Source organism: Bicyclus anynana, chromosome 4 (genome assembly GCF_947172395.1).
Source record: "Bicyclus anynana chromosome 4, ilBicAnyn1.1, whole genome shotgun sequence".
NCBI classification, from domain to species: domain Eukaryota; kingdom Metazoa; phylum Arthropoda; class Insecta; order Lepidoptera; family Nymphalidae; genus Bicyclus; species Bicyclus anynana.
Genome location: NC_069086.1, coordinates 12,487,614 through 12,494,949, shown reverse-complemented (window position 1 = coordinate 12,494,949; position 7,336 = coordinate 12,487,614).

Here is a 7,336-nt window from a genome sequence, read left to right as displayed (position 1 = left end):
AGCTTTCATTTAATCTGATACTGAAGTAAGTACTCGCGCTTCCCACAACGATTTCTGTAAATTAGCGACCCGGAAAACGGCTCGGAAAATCACTTCTATTCGCCACACTTGCGAAGTCCTTTATTTTCGGAACAAAGACTTTAGGATGCGACACGTTTTTGCTACCATTACTTATCAGTTTTACCACAGACTTACGATTGACTACCCAACTAATTTCAGCGGCCGTAACGCGTATTTTACGATAGTTAGTTTCAAATTACAAGCGATTAGTTGGAACTGAAGGTATTTGTGAAAAAGTACTAGTAAATTTGTGTAGTAGTATTTAGTTACTTCTTGAGTTTTTTTTATTCTTTAGTTACTTCTTGAGTTTTTTTTTTATTCTTTATTCTTTACAAGTTGGCCCTTGACTACAATCTCACCTGATGGAAAGTGATGATGCAATCTAAGATGCCATTGCCACGCTTTAATCTTAGTGACCGACTTTTGGGGTATGCTTCTTGCCTCTTTTTTAACCCCAAATTGAAGGTGTGTGACATCGAACTAACTATATCTTTGATCCACTTACCTTTGTAGCTTCAGATCACAAGATACTGCAGTTGACGGTTGTAAATTCTAAGTGACGATGATGAAAGATTCTTAAAGATTCAAGACACGTCACATCTTATGCCCTTTAAGTCGCATTGGAGCAACATGGTAAATATATCGGGGGTTTTGGAGAGTGCAGAAGCATCGCCTGATGGGAACCGAAGGCGAATAAGTGCTTGAAAGAAAAACTAGCAACCAATACAAAGCATTCAGATGATAATGAAGCAATGATTTTCCACAGTATCGTCAAGACGTGATAAAGATCCGGTGGGATTAGCGCAAACAGCTTTTCAGTACACTCCTCATTTATTCTCATCGCCGGCGTTGCCACTGCTGGACCCTTATATCCACAAAATAAATAAGACCGACTAAATTGCTCCAAAACCTATTCGTACGTGTTTGCGGGCTTAACCGACCGACTTAGCTAAACCTTCTCGTGGGTATTGTTATCATAGGTATTGTTAGGTATTTATAAATTAGGGGACACGGCAGTATCCCGCCAAGACATACCAAATAATAGGGATGATGACAATTTTTTAAATTTTATATAAATTAAAAGTACGCTAATAGTAAAGCAATTTTGTAAAAGTAAAAGGGTATCTGCGATCATTACTTTCGGAGCTACAGGGATTTAAAGGGTCACATTTGCGCCGCTGCCGCGGATCCCTGAAAAACGCCCCATACAAAATGGCACGAACTAATGACGTCGTAGGTAATGATGGTTAGATTTGTATGTGCGTTCAAACAAAATTACTAATATCTTTGTTATTTGTGCGTTTATGTTTATAGTTCATTTATTAAAAAATGTCATATTTAATATAAGGAAGCTAAAACTGTATGAATTTTCATCTAATTACGATAAAAGACTTTTAATCGATTTTGAAATTTTATAATCTTATTTATTTTGCAAATATTCAATCTTTGCTTTTTATGTATAAATTAATTAACATTGTCATTATTTACCCGAATGTATCATAAAAATCAATATATTCAAACCTAGTCATCATCCCCATGGGCCACTACGAACATTTAATGAAAGTGTATCGTGATGTCTTCGGCCCGTATCGTGTTTGAGGCATTTCAGGATACGATATCCTCCATTATGTTAATAAGACATAACATACTCATTAATGGGAAATATACTCAGAGGTACAATTATCCGCCCACTTTTATACGCGAATTTATTAAAGTGTGTGGATAATTGTGTTTCTGAGTTTAGTATTGTGCCACAACCACGACACGATAAATAAAATATGATTTACCAAAAAAAAAAATATAAAAGTATTCTAATAATTAATTAATTTAGATAGAGTATTTATAATTTGTCCTCTCCTACGAGTACGTCAGAACAGTACCTATACGATGAAATACCATATTGTGTTATGTATGTTATTTTATCTCAATAAGTCGAAGAAAAAAAAATAGCAAAATTGTAGAACTAAATAAAATTTAAAGTAGTAGGTACATGTAATTTATACTGAGTACGGGTCAAGCATTTTGGAAACCATTTAATATAGACAGTACGTGCCGGCGAAATTAAATTTCAAAGCTTTATGAGGTCATAAAACCAGACGTAATTTGACTATTTTAACGAGCTTATACTTTGTCAACAATACCTACCATTGCTAAAAGCAAAAAAGAAAGAAGGAGAGAGAAATTCAAAATGCTAAAAATATAATTTTTATCCACCTACGTCGTGCGTTTTTATTATTAAACCTTCAAGATCCTTAGTAATATTTGTGTTAGCTGTGCCTTGATAAGGAATTTAATTGAAATTGAAATCTGATCTTCTGGACTAGACTATACATAGACTAGACTAGACATAAACAAAGCGCTTTGTGAAACCGTCAATATTATGAATGCTTTTGCATATCCAGGATGCTCTATGTCAATTTACAATCTCAACAGATTATTGAGAAACTTAGAATACATATTCTTGTAATATCAAAGGATACCATGTTCGCTTTAGCTAGTTTTTCTCATTAGGGTTGAAGAACAATTATTTTAATAACAACTTTAGTATTAAATTCTCAGTTTATATTTTTGAAGGTCATAATGTATTTGATGAACTGATAAAATAGGTAAGTACAATAAATTCCCAAACAGAAGGTAGATCGGAAAATTTGTAAAAGAACAAGAAAATAAAAGATAGGTTTAATATTTTAAAGAACAAATTGCATTGGAAAAGTTCCGATTGGCACCAACAACGCCAGAAGCGTCGTATTTTGCCAAAAACAAAATGAGATAAAATTTTAAATTATATTTGCACCAACTTAGGAATTCGTCCCACGGGAATAGAAACTCTTTATTGTATTAAATTCAATTTAAATTTAAACACTATTTTTTTAAAACCAAAACATATATATAATATTATAAAGCTGAAGAGTTTGTTTGTTTGTTTGCTTGAAAGCACTAATCTCAGGTATTACTGGTATTTGAAAAATTCTTTAAGTGTTAGATAGCCCATTTATCGAGAAAGGCTATAGGTTATATATTATCCCCGTATTCTTACGGGAACGGGAACAACACGTGTGTAAAACCGCGCTGCGTCAGCTAGTTTATATAAATTCATGGATGCGAATCCGTGCAGATTTACCTTACCGCAATGTTTTACTGGTGTGTTATGACAGTTTCTAGCTAGGTAGCTAAGGCACATTACTTTGGCTAAGGTGTTAGCTAGGTAGAGTATAAAACATAGACGACGCCAAAATTCGGTCTAACAAAAATGAATTCTAAATAATTTCAAACAAAAGTATTTTCGAGATTAAGGTAGGACGTAAAGCTTGGTTAAGTTGTTTTTAACTTAACTTCCAAACACCTGCGACACGATTATAAAATCTTTTGGCTGAAAAACAAGTGCGTTCTTTTATTAACAAATAGCTTAGCTTTAGTACACAGCACACGTTGCTGTCTTAACTTTTACATAATAATTAATTTATTACATTTAAATGGTCTTAAATCTGGTATAAATTATCTTATTCCGTAATATATCGATAATCCGAAAACACTGTTTTACAATTTCAGGCATAAAAGTTGCACTCATCTCAATAAAGATATATAGTAATTTATAGAAGTACTGGTCATGGCTACTTTTGTTATAAAAATAATTTATAAAGAAAATTAAATGGGGGTTAAACTAATTTGTATTGAGAACTCAGTATTTAACAAGAGATTTTATTCGACCGCTATAAAAGTTTTTAGCCGACAAGCACAAAGAAGAAAAACTTTGTTATTATATATATAGTAAGTAATAAATAAATATAAATTAGCCATATTCGGCTTACTGCTGAGCTCGAGTCTCCTTTCAGAGTGAGAGGGGTAAGCCCAATAGTCCACCACGCTGGCCCAATGCGCAGACTTCACACACGCAGAGAATTAAGAAAATTCTCAGGTATGCAGGTTCCCTCACGATGTTTTTCCTTCAGCGTTTGAGACTCATGATATTTTAATTTCTTTAAATGCAAACAACTGAAAAGTTGGAGATGCATGCCCCGGACAAGATTCGAACTCCACCCAAATCGGAGGCAGAGGTCATATCCACTGGGCTGTCACTTACCTCCACATAAATATTTATCCCCACATTTCTACGGGAATGTGAACTACGCGAGTAAAACCGCGGGTTCGCTAGTCTATACTAATATTATAAAGCTGAAGAGTGTGTTTCATTGAACGCGCTAATTTTAGGAACTACTGATCCGATTTGAAAAATTCTTTCAGTGTCAGATAGCCCATTTATCGAGGAAGGCTATAGGCTAACATTATTTCCATATACCTACGGGAACGGGAACCACGCCAGTGAAACCGCGCGGCATCAGCTACTATTTTATAAAATTTCCTTGTGTATAACGTAAAGAATTAGGTCTTATCGTCTTAGGTCCCTGACACCCTATCAGTTATCGCAAGTGAAGCAGTGACAAGTGGTTTAGCCGGCTAATCTATCGGAGCCCCGCGCACATTCTATCACTGTCAGAGCTCACTGCCACCTAGATACATTCGTGAAAGAGGTTCCCGACTGTTTGTATGACACTTACTATTTATTTTTCGTAATAAGAAACAACAGTTTTTGACGGCCTCTGTGGCGTAGTGGTATGCGCGGTGGATTCACAAGTCGGAGGTCATAGGTTCGATCCCCAGCTGGGCCGATTGAGGTTTTCATAATTGGTTCAGGTCTGGCTGGTGGGAGGCATCGGCCGTGGCTAGTTACCAGGGTATACCACCGTACCGGCAAAAACGTAACCCCAAGCAATTTAGCATACCGGTACGATGTCGTGTAGAAACCAAAAGGGGTGTGGATTTTCATTCTCCTTCTACCAAGTTAGCCCGATCTCATCTTAAATTGCATTATCACTTACCATCAGGTGAGATTGTTGTCAAGGGCTAATTTGTAAAAAAAAGCTAAATAATATCTATACCTAACTAACTAACTAACCTATAATAAAATATTTTGAATATTTTTATAAAAAAATTTATTAAAAAAATTTAACCGACTTCCAAGTCAAAAAATAACTTTAACTAAAAAGCAAAAAATAACATCCTATTTTGTGCTACCCTCTGATCAGTTTGAAGGCGGTGCCAAGCGCCAAGTTTGAAGTGATGTTTTAATTAAACACGTTTTAACTACAAAATTTCTGTGGTTCTTTCAGAAACAGCTTTAATTAAAACACGACACTGGCTTGGCACTAAATTTGACGTGTCTGTCTATCTGTCAGTCTGTCTGTGGCACCATACCTCTCGAACGGATGAAGCGATTTCAATTTAGTTTTTTCTGTATCAAATGTGACTTGCGGGCGAGTGTTCTTAGACATGTTTGATGAAAATCGGTTGAGTCGTTTAAAAGTTGTGGGGGGTGAAAGTGGGGAAGAACCTAATGTCTATAAATATACTCGAGTGGGGTCTCAAATGAAAGCGCACTGAAGGAGAATATTGACGACTTGATAGATGGTGTAATTAATAATTTCACGACATTCGGGAGTTATTCAAAATTTTCAATTTCATGTTATATACAAAATCAATTACTAGAAACGATTAGCGAAGTCCAAAACCGGAAATCATCAAACAAAGACTATAACTTGAGGAATTGCAACACCGAACTACTCCGAAATTAAATTCCGTTCACGCTCCAAACTCTTGTATTAATTGTAAGTGCTGACTTCACCGGATTGCTGACATTATTTTTTATCTATCCTCCCTATTGTATAGCTTATCGAACAATCCCATAGAGAAACATTTATTTTAAAAGGTCAACCTTTAATTAATATAAGAGATTTTAAATAGATAATGAATATCAATAAAATATAAGTATGAGAGAGATTACACTATAAAAAAAATTTTAATAAAAAAAATACAACCGTACAATTAATTGACCTTGGTCTTCATCATCAGACCCCTAATGACAGTCACAACCCATCTTGGTACAAAGTTCTCAGCAATACGAATTAATCAAGGCCAAACACAAGGTAGCTACCGTACACCGTTAAGGGGTTCCCTTAATTGACCTTGGTCTTCATCATCAGACCCCTAATGACAGTCACAACCCATCTTGGTACAAAGTTCTCAGCAATACGAATTAATCAAGGCCAAACACAAGGTAGTTACTGTAAACTGTTAAGGAGTTCCCTTAATTGTCCTTGGTCTTCATCACCAAACCCCTAAATGATAGTCACAACCTATCTATGTGGAAAGTTCTCATTAATACGAATAAATCAAGCCCAAACACAAGGTAACTGCTGTAAATCGCCGAGGAGTTCCCTCGTCTGTTTTATGGCTCCATCATCAGATCGATTTTAAACTTTCATGAAATTGTAGTGCTTAAAAGTACTAAATGGTAAAGTTGACGAACACATTAGACACCTATATAATTTTCGAAAGTTCTCCTCAATTTCTCCAGGATTCCATCATCAGATCTTGACATGATGGCAATGGGACCAAATGGGGACTATACCGTTTCAAACAAAAAAAGAATTTTTGAAATCGGTCCAGGCGTCTTTGAGTAATCGGTGTACATACATAAAAAAAAAGAAAAAAAAAAAAAGAAAAAATACCGACCGAATTGAGAACCTCCTCCTTTTTGAAGTCGGTTAAAAATAACAAAATAAGAAATAATACCTAATGGACGCGGAAATCGATGCATGCATGAAACTTGCCTATGCCTTTGTATATTATAAAGGCTGTTTTTTGAAGAAAAACTGTAAATTCCGTATAGAATATTTCCTCCGTTTTACGAGTCGTGGGTCATTTAAATAGTACTTTAAATTATACCTTACCTACCTTATCTTATCAGCCGATAGACGTCCACTGCTGGACATAGGCCTCTTGCATGGACCTCCAAGCACAACAGTCCCGAGCCTTAGACCTTAGACTTAGTACTTTAAAATATAGTGAAAAATTATTATACTGCAGTGCACCATTGCTATAATAATTTTGTCTACACACAAAAGGTACAAAATCATAGCCGGAACTTGACTATTCGAGAACAATCCTATTCATGTTCAAGTCCTCTCTATTTGAAGGCTCTCAAATTCAAATCTGAAGTCTATTCAGGTAAGGCTCGAGCCAGTTTGAAGATATACTCGTGCAAGCTTCGATGAGAGTTGCCAAAACTGAACAAACTTGCGAAGAGACGTCGCGTTTAGAACGAGAACTCCTTGAATAAGATTGAAATTATTCAAGTGACTCTGAATAGGCTTGCTCCAATTTGCTGTTAGACTGTTCCTCATTCAAATTACCATCAGTTATTTTGTGTACTACTAAC